Here is a 17,032-nt window from a genome sequence, read left to right on the forward strand (position 1 = left end):
TGTCGATATTAATCCGTCCTGAGTGTGTCCTCCAGAGACGTGAGTACGACCGTGTGAAAGCTTCAGTGCTGTTACACTGCTGGGGTGCTGAGACCCTTCGCAGGCTCTGCAGAGCCTTCAGTGTCTGGTACCCTCCCACCCGCCTGTCAGCCCACCTCGCCCGCTCTCCAGCCCCCTCTCTGCTGCAGCTGCGCTGACGGCCTTCGCTGCTCCGAGGGCGGCCAGGCGCACACCTGGCTGTTCGCCGGCTCCTTGGAATCCTCTTCTGCGAGACACTTGTCTTGCTCAGCCATTCACCCTTCATCTTCTCATTGAGGACTGCTCCGAACGCCCCAAGCAAAAATGCAACTTCTTTCAACTCTTAAGTCTACACTGTGGTTTTGTCTTTTCAAGTTTTACATTTGTTTTCCATTTCCTTTTTGTTGGTATCACCCTCCGAAATGTAAGTGCCAAGATGGCTAGGGTTTTTATATTTTTCCCCCGTGTATCTTTACTAAGTAGAATAGTTCATAGTACTTGCTTAATAAATATTTGCAGATTTAATTGGTTAAGTAATCACTGATTCAGCCAAAAGGTTTCAGGGAAAGTGCCTTTCTCCCAAATTAGCTGTTGAACAGAGTGGGCTCTGGGAACGATCCTTTAGGTCTGCGACGGACACAAGTAGCTGTCTGTCTTCAGTGCTTGAGCATTGATGGGTCAATATTGCCCTTGAATCTGAAATACTTTGAGGAGAATGACAGGGCTTAAGGGACCTTTCAACTGTGTGACCGCTCACTGCTGCTGAGAAAATGGACAAAATTCACTTCGTGGTACTACATGGACTGCAGCCCACCAGGCTCCTCTGTCCGTGGGATTCTCCAGGCAAGGATACTGGAATAAGTTGTCATTCCCTTCTCCAAGGGATCTATCCCCAACCCAGGGATTGAACCCGAGTCTCCTGCATTACAGGCAGATTCTTTACTGTCTGAGCCACCAGGGAAGCCCTTTACAATACCACATTTCTCATTAAAGTTCCATTTTTCTTTCTTATGTTATCCTCCCTTTATTTGGTGCAGCAAATTTATAGTAACTGCTCACGCAGTGAAAGCAGCTGACTAGAGAGGCTCTTAGATCACATTGCAAATGGAATTCTTCTCCTTTCTCAGTCCTTAAGAGTTACCCCTCGGTTTTTGAGGAGAGGGCTTGGAAGTTGATGAGGTCTCCAAGGAACCACTTGGAAGGTGGACAAGAATAACAGTCCCGGTCTGAGCACCCTGTCCCTGTCAAGCCCACACCGAGGAGAGGGAGCATGGGGAGTGTCATCTGAGGTCCCCGGTCCAGGGCGGGAAGACTGTCTGGAAGCTCCTGATGAATGAGATGCTAGACTTCATCTGCTGCGTTTCATCCCAGGCCCTGCTGCACATCCCGCCTCCGCTCGGGCTGATGGGAAGCAGATGTTTGCTGAGCGGGGAGAGCGCGCTCAGAAACACGGGACCCACAACTCAGACACCCTTCCCCTTTTGTTCCTCCCCAGAAACAAATCGGGGAGGGAAAATTACACCCAAGTAATGACCCTGCAAGAGGACTTAACTGCAACAGGTTGAAACCAATCCTGTGTTTTAAGGATTTGTGTAATTTTAAAAGAAAAAAATATATGTATAATTGAAAGTTAAATTCAGCCAATTGGATAGTTTCAGGATTTTTTTTTTTTTCACGTCAAGTCCTATTACTGCCGTTTCCACAGTATCTCTTTGTCTCAGACTCCTCATGTTAATTCTTGTTGTCACTTTGATTCTCTTGACCTCTTTTCTGTATTATTTTTTACTATAGCTTTCTAACTTGCTTCCCCACCTCCTCTTCTCCAGCCCATTGCAGACCCTCTTCTGCTCTGCTGGTAGATTAATTACTTAAGTCTTAGGTCTGATCATGGTGTTGTGTTCCCAAGGCCCCTGCCCAGACGTGCTTCCTTATGGAGTCCACACGGAGGTCAGAAGGATGCTCAGAACTTCACTGAGTTCCAGGCCCTGGTTGCTGTGGTCCCAGCTCCTCCCACGCCTCACCTGTTCGGGCCGCCTTAGCGTCCTCTCTGGGGCAGGGAAGAAGTGGTCCTCTTGTCGGCATCCTGCACAGCTGAAGAAGCCCAGTGCGGACTTGCTGTGCGTCCAGTGTCTCCAATGGGGGAGACTACAGGCCGAAGGGGTCTCTCCTGACACAGCTGAGCTGTGTCGCGCTGTACAGGAGGTGGCACAGGTGAAGCAAAACTTCTTACTTTCTTCAGTGAGTCTGTTCTCAGAAACTTTGCTAAAGGTGTACTAGAACTCTTTCGCTGCACTTCTGGCTTCTCACAAAGGCAGGCTCATCCACAAGTGGTTGTCAAAAATCAGCATTCTCTCAGGCTGACGATAGAAGACTCCTATTCTGCCGTCTCGCTGGTATCTTCTGTGCAACTTCTTTTTCTGTGGACATGGGTAGGACTTTGCAAGGTCAAGTCCGTATCTTATTAGCTCTGTTGAAGTCCTGAACAGGCCCAAGTCCAGGACCATAATGGCACAATAGAAGACACTTAATAGAACCCTGAATCAATAATGACTGCCCACACCTTCCATTCAACATTCGTCTTAAATACATTTAAGCACACGATCTTATATCTACTTTTGCGAAATAGTTAAACATAGATGTGTATCTTGTAGACAATATTCTGGTACCTGTGGTATTTTTGTTTGTTTCACTTTGATTTTACAGAACTGATGTGAGAGATAGAAACCCTGTTCAGTAGTATAATAAGCCAAAGGCCAACAGACGCTCTCTGGCCCCCCATCCCTGATCCCGTCTCCGCTATAGTTCTTGTGCATCTCTCTGCTTTTCAAAGTCAGGCTTCTCAAGGATTCTTTCAATTTCATTTCTAGGCCCGGGAAGGACTATGGTACCTGCACAGAGTAGGTGCTTAAAGCATGACTAGAAAAGAAATGAATTGATCAGGGCATTTCAAGGCTGGACTAAACTTGCTGATTTCCACCTCAGGGAATAGAGAGATGTGAAAACCCATCAAATCCAGTTATTTTGTGGAGTGCCACCCCCACCTGCCCCCAACAAAATGATGTGTCTGAATGGCTTCACTGCAGGTTTTCCGGTTTCCCAGTTGTTTGACCAGTCTGTCTTCTTTTACCCCACCTTCAGGACTAGATGAGAACGTGAGCATGCCAATGAAAGCCTGAGCGCGTGACTTAGCAAATGCCGGGGGCTCAGTAAAGAGCACTGTAAATTAGGGCGTTCATCTGGCTGCGAACACTGCTGTCCCCTCACTGGTGCACACATGTGCACCCATGCGGCTTTGCAGCTCAGTAGACAATCAGCACATGTTAGTAGAGTGAACGCAAGGTCCCTGCCAAAAGGCATTTGCCATTCCCTCATAGCTCAGTTGGTAAAGAATCCGCCTGCAATGCAGGAGACCCCGGTTCGATTCCTGGGTTGGAAAGACCCCCTAGTAAAGGGAAAGGCTAACCACTTCAGTATTCTGGCCTGGAGAATTCCATGGACTGTATAGTCCATGGGGTCTTGAAGAGTTGGACATGACTGAACAACTTTCACTCTCACTTTGCATTCTGAAGGTAATAATATTTTCAAGCATTAATCCCCAAAGAGCTCTACGAAAGGAAGGCATTTAATCAAGAGAGGATGTGTGCTCATGTGCCAGAGGACTGAAAAAAAGCTGGATGCGCCTTTCATATTAGTTCTTGCCCATGGTGAGCCTGGCAGTTGGGGAAGAGGGGCGGAGAATGGGCTTCTAAATTTGCCTCTTGTTGGACTTTATAGAAATAGATGCAAGAATTGGGATTCACTGTTGTCTCTTGGCAAGCGAAGGTTGAAAGGTTGATTAAAGCAAACACTGATGATCTATTAAATCAAAGTCAGTCTGTTCATTTGAGAAACATAGTAACAGTCAACGAAGAAGGAGAAGAAAGGGAAGAAATGGAGGGTGGCAGGGGGAGGAGAAGGAAAACAGCAGGATCAGGAGATGCTGTCATCTACCGAGTGCCAAATGTGTGTTAAGCTTTACGAGGGATTTTTAGGGTAATATCTTATTCTGACTTTAAAGATAAGAGCATCTTGTGAAGTAAAGATTGTTTCCCATTTTCCAGATGATGAAATCTGCAGGATTCTTAAGATTAAACCCGTTGCTTAAGCTTACACATGTTAAGTAACTGAGCCAGGACTAGAAGCTATGATGCCTGAGTGCAGATTCCATCTTTCCTCACCCTGCTTCCCAGAATAACATTTATCAGAATCCTGGGTTAAATAAATGAAGCTTCTTAAAGCCCATGGGACAATCATGTGAACTGCAAATCTTTAACTGGCTGCTATAGTGAACATTGCTTCCTGAAAATATTTGACTGCTAGTATTTTTTTTCCCCCTTGGAGCATATTTTAGAAATCCTGTTATTAGGAATACACTGACAAATGCTATCTTGGCATCAGTATTATTTTGGAATTATACTAGTATCTGGTTTTATGGTCTCCTTTCTTTCAAAACTGTTTATGGCATGTAATTTATCAAATCACTTTGCTTTTAACATATAAATATCTATTTGCTGAAGTATCTCTTTCTCTTTTGGAAGCTTGCTAAGGTATCAAACCACAAAGTATTCCTTTTAAGGCAGTATTCTTAGAGATATGTTTGGCTTAAAAATATCTAAGTTGCATCGATAAGCGTTTTTACAAAAAATGAAGTTCACTGTAAGTTCTTAGCCAATAAATATTCCTGTTTCATAAGCACATTTCTGTCACTTAGATTTTGAAAATAGAGGTCTTCTCATGGTCTTACCATCAAGAAAATGTTAGAGAGTATATTAAAACTTTTCTATAGCTTATTTCAGTTAAATCCAAGAAGTTATAGACTATGGGCTGTGTACAGAACATTGTGGAAAGTCCAAGGAATATTAGAATGAGATACGATCTCTGGTCACTGGTCTCAGAATCTTACTGTCTAGTAGCCTGTGATATTATATATATATATATAATATCTATATATTGCCTGTAAGATAGATCAGATGAGAGTAGGTTAAATAGAACAAGAGGGCTGGGAAGGACTTCTCTGCTTAGTAGCTAAATGTTCAACAGCCTAACTCCCCCGACACAGGTGGCCTACCACAGGGAAGCCAAGGGTGTGTTTCTGCATGAGAAATATCACAGAGGAGAGTAAAATCTTGAAGCAGCATCCCCAGACCAATGAGTTTTCAGGGCATGCGAAGATTGGCAAAGGGTGCGGGAGGCTATGGTACTGGTGTTTATATTGCATGGCAAATAACTGTCTCAGTTCTACATGGCTTAGAATCCTAAACTGTTATGGGGAAAAGGAATTTTCAACATTCTTTTTCCAAATCCCACACATTAAAAAAAAAAAAAAGCGCAATGCCAAGACACATCCACCCTGCTGGGAATCCATCGCCTGTGCGGGGGCACTGACTACTCCGTCTGGAATTTGCTTGTGTGTAGGAAGCGTGAAGTATATTAGTTCTTGGAAATTTGATATCAGACATAGACAGGTAAGGAAACACCAGTCAAGTGAACTTTATAAAGAAGTGACTTTGTGTATGGGGGAAAGTTAAGGTTTGTCAAAAAAATTCTTTTTGAAACTGAGTTTTTAAGTACTTAGAACTAGGGTAAAGCTTGTCCTGTTTGATTTCTGTTATCTTCATGCCTCGAGAAACTCATAAGTATGCCCATACATTTTGAAATGAAATGAGCACAAATTTCTAACCTCCTCTGTAAATGTCAGAAAAGGAGGGTAGGGTGACTGTTTAAAATTTATTGCTAGACTAGCCAGTGTAAGACCAGAATATTTGCAATCTAATTCCTGATTGGCTGTGGAGTATTGGAGAAGTTACTTGTGTTATGCAGACCTCTATTTCTCTATTTGTAGAACAGGAGCAAAGTTGTTCATTATAATCTATGTTATAAAAAAGTGGAGCATGGAAGTCAAAATGACAGATTGGGTCAGTGTTGTTGTTGTTCAGTGGCTAAGTCACGTCCGGCTCTTCGTGACCCCATGGACTGCAGCACACCAGGCTTCCCTGTCCTTCACAATCTCCTGGAGTTTGCTCAAATTCATGTTCACTGAGTCAGTGATGCCATCCAACCATCTTATCCTCTGTCCCTCCCTTCTCCTCCTGCCCTCAATCTTTCCCATAGTATAAGTATCATATGAACTAATTAAAAATATATTCAGGAACAAAAATTGGAAAGAACCACAGGTGGGAAAAATGTGAATATTTAGGGTAGTGATATTTGGATAATTTTTATAACTTAAAAAAAAAAACAACTCCATTGTGGGTTTTTATTCTGTTTGAAAGATGTAAATAATACTATGGGATTCTATTTCCAGCAAGGCTTAGTAGCTCCTGCCAGACCAGTCCTCTAATAAGTAAAGACACCGAATTCTGGACAAAACACAGAAAATGTAGGTAAGTATATGAAGGCATCGAAGGTAAGCAAAGACAGGCAGACAGTGAAAGGAAGTTGCTGTCGGAGAGAAGGTGGCAGCTGTTTTTCAGAGCTTTTAGCCTGAGGACAGGGCCCAGTCAGTCTGTGTTACGTGGAGTGGCTGAATCTCAGACAAAAAACCTAAGTCATATTAGCTGGATTAGCTTGAAAAATCAAAGGAGAGAGGCTTGGGTGATCACAGTACCTGGAAAGTAGGAAGGGAGAATTCCAGAAGGCGAAGCTTTACATTCTGTGTTGACACTCTTCCCAGATTTCTGGTTGACTTCCCCTGGTTCCATAGCTGGGAGACACTGAGGCTTTTCAGCATCTCAGAAGCTTGGTCAGAACACAGACTAAATGTGTAAAGGCAGGGCTGGATCTCTCTTGTTCTTTGGGCTGTGCTGACGGCTTGTGTCTATAAGGGTGAAGGAGGCAAGTACTGGAGAGGGAATGGCCGTAAGTATTGAAAGAACCTAGTTCACAAAAAGAATGCCCCTTCCGCTGTGGGGTTTTTTTTTTGTTTTTTTTTTTGCCACAGATTTCTCTAATGGTTGCAAAATCTGTCATTTCGTCATTAGTATTAGAGGCAAGAGTAGAAAACAAAATGTTTCTGGGAGAGGAAATAATCTGACTTAAACAATATAAAATACTGTTTAGCTGGGTGGGATCACGTGCATGACAGCTATTTTTTGAGAGCTTGTCCTGTACCGGCACACTGCTAGGTGCCATAGATCCGGGTCTGACTCATCATGTCCCTAGGGAGTGTGCACTCTTTTCCTAATTTACACAAGTAAAACCAGGCTCAGTGAGGTTCAGGAGCTCCGGTACATTTTGTAAGACTTAGCCAGCTCCCGAGAGCCCTGGTGCCTAAGCGTAAAGAAAGCAGGAAGCTTGCAGGCGGAGGGAGGCTGAGACGTCATGCAGAGACACTGGTGACCCTGAAGACAGGCTTTTCTGTTTGATTCTGTTCCCTATGGCTGTTCTGAGACTGACACAGGTTCACACAGAAAAGGGCCTTGAGGAGAAAAGGTTGTTGAAAGACCTTGGAGGGGTCTGATTAATGTCTGACCAGCTGGAGCTCTCTCCCAAGTTCCATATCCAATCAGCCGGGAAGTCCTTCCTTAGAGATTCTTTCTCCTCGAAGCCCTCAGATATGCCTCTTCATGTTCACCCCAGCAGTGGTCCTGGCTGCCAGTGTCCCTTTTCTAAACTACATGCCTCTCCACAGTGGCCTCTTCATTAGCAAAAGCTAATCTTTCTAAAACAGAAATTTCATCAGAGCACTCCCTGCGTAAACATTTCAATGACTCCCTAAATCCCTCTCCATAAAGTCCATGGTCTCTTGATGTTGGCCATTGCTTCTAAATTTTTACTCTTATACTAGCCTTTGAGCATTGCTTTACCTACATCCCAAACTGTTTTACTGTAGGGCCGCACGTCATGCTCATTATTGAGGCTACTTTTCATTTTGCTGATTCCATCATCTTTAAACGTCCTTGGCTTGGCTAAGGGTCCAGGGCTGGTCCGGCAGAGTGGCAGCCACAGCCATAGTTTTCTTCTCAGGACACACATGGTCAACACTCACCGTGGGCGGCATGGCGAGGAGGCAAGACCTATCTCAGTCTGGCTGGTGTTAGAGATCTCTTTATCCTTATCTCTGTTATCATATTGACATGGAAAGGGTGTGCATGGAGAAGTAGCAAGCTTAACCCCTGAAACAATTCTTGCTTTGCCCTCAAGGAAGGCATCTAGGAATGCCTCAAGGAGTACTGTGAGGAAAGTATTTTGGAATAGATAGGAAGGGCCATGGAAGCTGAAAGGAGCTATGACACCTGGGACACAAATACTAAAAGATAGAGGAAAGGTTCACTTTAACCCGCAGCAGCTTACAGCTTAGTGTGAAAAGAATGCCAGCCCCTCATCTTTTATAGCTTCCTGTTTAAAGAGGATGATCCTGGGGCCAGAGAGGCCCCATGTCTGGCTGAAAGGGACACAGTGGTTACAAAGGAAAGAAGCGCATTGAAGGCAAGTCAGAGACGCTGAGCCTGGACTCATTCTGGAGACGGTGCAGTAGAAATCGAGCCCGTAGGAAGACCAGGTGACGCAGAAGGTGAAGCGAAAGTATTGCCTTCATTTTTTTTTTGTAGAAGATCCTTCAGATAAGCATCTCTATCATTTCAACTTCTTCATCAAAAGGGAAGAAATAAGCAGAAGCAAATAGTTCAGGAAGATGTGCATGGAATTTAAGAAAAGTAATGCAGATGATTTAAAACCATCAGCAGAACTGGGCCTTTTGTAGAACAAAGATAAATGGCTTTGAGAGCCCAGTCGGAAGTTAGAAATGCTAGAGGTTAATGGTATTAAGAACAAGCAAGAAATCTGGGGACATAGCCCACGCGAAAGTGAAAATAAAGAAGCAGCAGAAAGTCTACTGAGCGTTGAAGAGACACGCGTGGGTGTTAGGAGAGGAGACTACAGTTAGACTGTCGGACTCGTTACCCGAAGAAGGAGGTCAGAGAAGGTCGCCTTCTCGCCTCTCCCCTTGCCCGCGTTCATTTGACTTTATTTCCTTAGAACACCCGGGCCTTTCCCTTCTCACCCCCATAACACAGTGTAACACATGCGTGTTTTGAAATATAGACAGATGATAGCAAAGAGGAGAGAATAAGATACGTTTACCCGAGTGGAGAGAAGGTGAGAAGATTTATAAGCAAAACCAGCTGAAGATGCATCTTTAAAGCCTCGAGGAAGAGTGGTGTTCTTGAGCAGATGAGCTCCCTGCGGAACTTAATAGGGAACTCGCAGATTTTTAAATAAGCTATAGGCTGAGAAATACATTCAAGTTTGTAAAAAAGGGCCTGTTGGTTTGAAGAACGGGGAAGAATAAACACCCTAAACCACATTGAGCACCAACTGTGAAATATTTACAGGAATATTATTATAAAGTCTAGCAGCAGTAGGTGGCAGAGTGATGCATGAGACCCAAGCAGAATTGAAAGGGAGATGGCATGTGGCTGACTTCCTCTGAGAGAAATGATGAAATACTGCAAGAAGGAGGATGGCCAGGTCACCCAGGGAGCAGGGACCACGACCAGCCCAAGTCTCCTCCAGAAGACAAGGACGCTTGTGTGCAAGTCAGGGAAATGTGTGGGCAGGACTCAGGAATATGTGCTTTTTCCATGTTTCCAAAGAGGATAGCAAGACTCTTAGGAGAATAAGCTAGAATATTTCGATGGCTTGGAATCACAGACTTATTCGTGTTTTCCTTTGTAGGATGGATCCAGGGAATTTTTCTAGATGGTTTCATCCCTCTTACTTACCACTACCAGTCATCCTCCGTCCAGCAGTTTATGAGTCCTGCCCACTTTCCTTCATTAAAATCTCCCACATTCCCTCAGCAGTGTCACTGGTCTTGTTCAAGCTTTTATTATTTATCACCCACACTGGTGCTTTGTTTTTGTCGTTTAGTCACTCGGTCGTGTCCGACTCTTTGTGACCCCACGGACTGCAGCCCACCAGGCTCCTCTGTCCATGAGATACCCAAGTAAGAATACTGGAGTGAGGTGCCATTTCCTCCTCCAGGGGATCTTCCTGACTCATGGATCAAACCCACATCCTCTGCGTCCCATGCATTGCAGGCGGATTCTTTACCACTGAGCCACCAGGGAAACAATTAGAATTGTATCAGTGCTAAAACGGATTTTGGTAGTTTTGTAGCTGTGTAAGAGGATATCCTTGTTTCAAAGAAAAGCACGTATATAATAAAGTGACACTTTGTAACACACTCAAAGGTGCATGAAATTATATGGATGCATGGATGGAGAGATCACTTCTTTTCCTGTTGGACTTTTATCGTATCTGGGTTGATATCGTTGCCTGTAATGTTATCATTCGTCTTTAGTTTAATGTCCCTGAGGACGTGCACCCTTTTGGATGTTTCCATATTGACTGATCCGCTCTGCTGTGAGATGTCCGAGACCTGCTGAGAAGCCACTGGTACCAAAACGTACTGTTCCGTTGATGGGTGAGCAGCAGTCTGTAGTGGGAAGAACCAGGGACAGGAGCCAGGGGACCAGGTCCTCAGCTGTGCTCCTCACTAAGCAGTCGTAGCCATTCACCTCGTCTAGGCAGTGTCATAGTTTATGGAAAGGAGGTCGGAGAATGTGAGTCTAAGATTCTGCTAGTCCTAAAGCTCTCTGTTTAAACATGTGATACAGAGAAATAATAGCAGAACACTCATTCATAACATGGTATGCAAATAAACCGGAAGGAAATAAAAGCATGAGTTATTAGCCAAAGCAGACAAGGCAGACGGCATTCTGTTGCTGCCTAAGCTGAAAGGTACATCTCTTCACACAGAAAGAACGGGAACCGGCCCAGAAAAGTCTTAAGTGATCATAGATGACAGGAAAGAACAACAATGATGGGTTCAGGAGTGCACATGCTCATCAGAAATAATTAGACCAAGTGTTACATGTATAGCCACACTTACGTGTGTACACCCATCCTGAAAACTCACCAGAGGGACTAATGTTGAAGCTAAAGCCCCAGTACTTGGGCACCTGATGCTAAGAGCCGACTCACTGGAAATGACCCTGATGCTGGGAAAGACTGAAAGCAGGAGGAGAAGGGGATGGCGGAGGATGAGATGGTTGGATGGTATCACTGACTCAATGGACATGGATTTGAGCAAACTCCAGGAGACGGTGAAGGACAGGGAGGCCTGGCGTGCTGCAGTCCAAAGACGGCTGCAAAGAGCTGGATATGACTGAGTGACTGACCGACAAAATACAGTCATTACAATGAACAACTTCAGTCTACGTAGATGTTAATGAGGCAAATGAGGAAACAATGCAACAAGTTACATAAGGATATGGGGTCAGTGGACATGACTAAGTGACTAACACACACACACATCATACCATTTTAAAATACGATCTAAAAGTATAATATACGTGAAGGAGGATAATGGTAAATACCAAAGTTTAGACAGCAGTCATCTCAGGAAGAAGAGGTCATATAAAAGGGACAAGTGTAATAATTTTGGAGACCAATAGACAAGAAGCAACAGCTTTAGAATAATTTCTTAAAATAAATTTGACCCAATTTATCAAAATGGTAAGATTTTATGATAATGGTAGAAAAAGACAAAATGGTGTTTCTTATGTTATTCATTATAACTTTCTGAGTGTTCTGAATATTTTATAATGAAAGGCTACATCCCCAAACAAGAAAGTGTGTAAAAGTGAAGGATGAAATTTTCTTAAAGGGTTCAGAATAAAAACTTTGGAGAAAGGTCCTTAAGAAACAGAGTGATAAGAAAATGAAGCTAGGCATAACACAAGAAGTGCTTTTGCAGGTTTGGTCAAAAACCTGGACCCTAGACTTGAGGCTCACCTGTTTGTATTTTGAAGGCTATGGGCTGATCTCATACCTTTTCTGAGTATTCAGAATTGAGCTGCATATTTCTTGCCCATGTTGTCTGAATTCAGGCATCTAGGTTTTAGAGTATAAATCAAGCTTTCTTTTCCTCATGCTTCTGTGCTCAAGTTTAATGAAAAAAAGACATAGCTTTGTTTGGGAGGTGGGAGTTTCCTCTTTGGGGAACACGAGCAAACGTGTTACATGGCCATTGTTTCTGACAGTTCATTTGTGTGGATGAAACAATCCATTCATTTGGTGAATCCATGGAATCGGTGGCTTCCACTTTGTACTCCTTGAAAAGCAGACAGCATTTCAGGCCCTGGATCTACATTCCACAGACTTTCTGGTCTAATGGAATAGTTCTGGGTCCCTGGAGGGTAGTGAATGGCTCTGCGAGAGTGTTGATAGCTTTGCTGTGACACGGCGTGTGCATTTCTCACTGTTCTCACTTGGAGCAGTTCTTTTAAGAGTGCTTTGACGTATAACGTGGTAAGAAATGCCTCTCAGTGACCGTTTATGAGGGAAGTTGCTTGTGGACTTAGGTTCTAGTGCTGAAATGTGACCTGCTCATCTTCGTCAGGCAGGGATGCCTCTAAATGGACGGTGAGTGTTGTTTTTAATGGGCTTCCCTGGTGGCTCAGACGGTGAAGAATCTCCCTGCCAATGCAGGAGACGTGGGTTCAATCCCTGGGTCAGGAAGATTCCAGAGAAAAGGAAATGGCTGCCCACTCCAGTATTCTTGCCTGGTTGAGTTCATTTTTAATAGCACTTTGGAAATTTTCTTTGAAACAAGCATCTCAAAAACTCTGTATTTCCCTTCTATGTCCAGTTGGATATTTTTGGAAATCAGTATTCCTAGCATACCCACTCCAGTGTTCTTGCCTGGAGAATCCCAGGGACGGGGGAGCCTGGTGGGCTGCCATCTCTGGGGTCGCACAGAGTCAGACATGACTGAAGTGACTTAGCAGCAGCAGCAGCAGCATACCAAGAATTAACAGAAAATAATCGTAAATGGGGGGAGAGAATTTATCAATGAGGTACTGGAACACATTGCTCCACAGAAATTGTTCCTGTTACATTCAATGCTGATGTGATGGCGGGGTCGTTCTCACTTGTAGCAGGGAGGTGACTGCCTTGCTACTTCCAGGGTCACCCTGGTTCTCCACACTCTGGCAGCTGTGAGCAGCTTGGCTCCTCGGGCCTGTCAATAAACCATTCATGACAGATCTGCAGCATTTTGAGATAAAAATTCAATATCAAGGTCATGACCTTGAAAGATAATTGCGTGTATTTGGAAGACCTTGAACAGCGAACAGCCAGGATTAAAAATGAGTGAGGGACAGATACTGCCGTTAGCCCTCGTCTGCTTGCAGTGTCACAGCCAGAGCCCCTGGGCCAGCTCATCGGTGATGGAAGGAGATGCTCTCCGTTTATCCAGGAGCCCTGATGAGAGGCCGGGATTCCTTGTCCTTGAAGATGACGGGTCTGAACAAGGACCATGAGGAAAAAAATAAAACATCAGAAAGCGTAATTGCGTTTGCAATTATGGGACACAGGAAGGGGTGCACAGGGAGAGGTTCTTGACCAGCCTGAGCCCTGAAAGGGGAAAAAGGATAAAGAGATTCATCCTCTGTTGGAATTAATTATCCTTGGCTGTGCCCCTAAACGAAAGCAATTTTACAGCCATTATAAGATGCCTCCTTAGTAGTCAACTCTCTAACATCTCCCTGCTTTACTGTGAAACACAGGAGCGCAGCAGCCTTGGGAACCAGGGCCCTGTGTGTTTTGGTGACTGACTGCAGAGCTGAATTATTGGAACAGTTATGTAGGGTTCTCCAGAGGGCTCCAGCACTGTAATCGCTGGAGAGACCGAGTGGCCCGCAGTGCCCTGCCTCTTGATTCTGCTCAGATTTACCCGTGGAACCGAGCTGGTTACCCATGGAGCTTGTCTCAGACTGTTCTCTTTAACATTATTAGAATGTGGCATGGTGGTTTGAGTGTGCGTTTGGAATTCTGTTTAGTTCAAATCGCCGTTTCATAACCTTGGGAGACACGGAAACTTATGAGCCTCAATTTCTTCACCTGTGGAATGGGGAAGACAGTGTTCTTTATTAAGCACATTGTGTATTAGTTGGGGTGAACTCTGCTGATAGTAACAGGAAACCCACATTTCCAATTGGCCTGCCTAGTAACAAAATTTATGCTCTCACGCGAGTGGAAGTCAGGGTGAAGTATAACCATTGGCTCAGTAGCACTGCTTAGGGCTCAAACGTTTTCTATCTATCCCTTTGGCCATTTAATGGTGGCAGTGTGGTTGCATTAACTGCAAATGTTGTAACCAGGAATGATGTCAGGTGAGAAGAAAGATTGTCTCATTCTTGTATATTCTTTTTTAGTGGTTTAGTCGGTAAGTCATGTCCAACTCTTGAGACCCCACGGACTGGAGCTTGCCAGGCTCCTCTGTCCATGGGATTTTCTAGGCAAGAATACTGGAAAGTTAGTCACGCAGTCACGTCCAACTCTTTGTGACCCCATGGACTTAGCCCACCAGGCTCTTCTGTCCATGGAATTCTCAAGTGGGTTGCCAATTCCTTCTCCAGGGGATCTTCATGACTCAGGGTTCGAACCCTTGTCTCCTGCATTGCAGGCATTCTCCTGCATTCCAGGTGGATTCTTTACCAACTGAGCCTCCAGGGAAAACTTTTTAGGAGTAAGAAAATCTTTGCTAAAATCCCCTCACCAGATTCCCTTTCATGACTTATTGACTTGGACTTGATAACATGCTCATGCCCTGATCAACACTGAAAAGAATGGCATGATAATGGGGATCTTAAGATAATTACTCCTAGTAGATGTCAGGGAGCAGCCACCATGACTGCTACACAAAGTGTTTTGTTAATTATTCAGTGAGATACTGCACATAAAACATTTTATAGAATCCCAGGCACCAAAAGGAAAGAATAGCAAGGAGAGATAAGAAAGCCTTCCTAAGTGAACAGTGCAAAGTAATAGACATAAACAATAGAATGGGAAAGAATAGAGATCGCTTCAAGAAAATTAGAGATACCCAGGGAACATTTCATGCAAAGGAGGGCACAAAGGAGGGCAGAAACGTTATGGACCTAAAAGAAGCAGAAGATATTAAGAAGACGTTGCAAGAATACACAGGAGAACTACACAGAAAAGATCTTCATGACCCAGATAACCATGTTGAAATGATTGCTCACCTAGAGCTAGACATCCTGGTCTGCAAAGTCAAGTGGGCCTTAGGAAGCGTCACTACAAACAAAGCTAGTGGAGGTGATGGAATTCCAGTTGAGCTATTCCAAATCCTGAAAGATGATGTTGTAAAAGTGCTGCACCCAATATACCAGCAAATTTGGAAAACTCAGCAGTGTCCACAGGACGGGAAAAGGTCAGTTTTCATTCCAATCCCAAAGAAAGGCAATGCCAAAGAATGCTCAAACTATCGCACAATTGCACTCATCTCACACGCTAGTAAAGTCATGCTCAAAATTCTCCAAGCCAGGCTTCAACAGTACATCAACTAAGAAATTCCTGATGTTCAAGCTGGTTTTAGAAAAGGCAGAGGAACCAGAAATTAAATTGCCCACATCTGTTGGATCATTGAAAAAACAAGAGAGTTCCAGAAAACCATCTACTTCTGCTTCATTGACTATGCCAAAGCCTTTGTGTGTTTTACAACAAACTGTGGAAAGTTCTTTAAGAGACGGGAATACCAGACCACCTTACCAGCCTCCTAAGAAATCTGTATGCAGGTGAAGAAGCAACAGTTAGAACTGAACATGGAACAACAGACTGGTTCCAAATTGGGAAAGGAGTATGTCAAGGCTGTATGTTGTCACCCTGTTTATTTAACTTATATATGGAGTACATCATGTGAAATGCTGGGCTGGATGAAGCACAGGGAATCAAGATTTCCAGGAGAAATATCAATAACCTCAGATATGCAGATGCACCACCCTTATGGCAGGAAGTGAAGAGGAACTAAAAAGCCTCTTGATGAAAGTGAAAGAGGAGAGTGAAGAAGATGACTTAAAACTCAACATTCAAAAAACGAAGATCATGGCATCCAGTCCCATCACTTCATGGCAAATACATGGGGAAACAGTGGCAGACTTTATTTTGGGGGGCTCCAAAATCACTGCAGATGGTGACTGTAGCCATGAAATTAAAAGACGCTTGCTCTTTGAAAGAAAAGCTATGACCAACCTAGACAGCATGTTAAAAAGCAGAGACATCACTTTACCAACAAAGGTCTGTCTAGTCAAGGCTATGGTTTTCGAGTAGTCATGTATGGATGTGAGAGTTGGACTGTGAAGAAAGTTGAGCCCCAAAGAACTGATGCTTTTGAACTGTAGTATTGGAGAAGACTCTTGAGAGTCCCTTGGACTGCAAGGGGATCAGACCAGTCAATCCTAGAGGAAATCAGTCCTGAATATTCATTGGAAAAGATAGATGCTGAAGTTAAGCTCCAATATTTTGGCCACCTGATGGGAAGAACTGACTCATTGGAAAAGACCTTGATGCTGGGAAAGATTGAAGGCAGGAGGAGAAGGGGACCAGAGCATGAGATGGTTGGATGGCATCACTGACTCGATGGATGAATTTGTGCAAATTCTGGGAGTTGGTGATAGACAGGGAAGCCTGGTGTTGCAAAGAGCCGTACAGGATTGAGCGACTGAACTGGCTGAGGCACACACACACACACAAAGCCCTCAGTGAATTGTTCATTACTAGCTAGTGCTCAGTTTACTAGTTTATACTAACATGGAAGTGCAGATAACACCTCTTATGTTTCTCTAGGAACTGGTTTGTTCTAATGAGCCAGGAGACTTTAAATGACAACAATAAATGGTAGACTTGTTGACATCAGTGTCGACATTCAATGAGCATGAATTCGGAATCTGTTTTGTGGGCTTGGGGTACTTTTATAGAAATCCATGCATTTGTTTGAGCTTCCCCAGTGGCTCAGCGGGTAAGGAATCTGCCTTCAGTGCAGGAGATAAGAGTTCTATCCCTGGGTCGGGAAGATCCCCTGGAGAAGGAAATGGCAACTGGAGTCAGTATTCTTGCCTGGAGAATCCCATGGACAGAGGAGCTTGGCGGGCTACAGCCCATGGGGTTG

General features: G+C 44.1%; 1 long non-coding RNA gene across 5 annotated transcripts in view; it reads left to right on the forward strand.

The window, feature by feature from the left end:
• The window catches only part of LOC101902884 (uncharacterized), a 484,977-nt gene that overhangs the window by 270,312 nt on the left and 197,633 nt on the right, over nucleotides 1–17,032 (forward strand). The gene's annotated exons all lie outside the window — the stretch shown is intronic.

Source organism: Bos taurus, chromosome 19, assembly GCF_002263795.3.
Source record: "Bos taurus isolate L1 Dominette 01449 registration number 42190680 breed Hereford chromosome 19, ARS-UCD2.0, whole genome shotgun sequence".
NCBI classification, from domain to species: Eukaryota; Metazoa; Chordata; class Mammalia; order Artiodactyla; family Bovidae; genus Bos; species Bos taurus.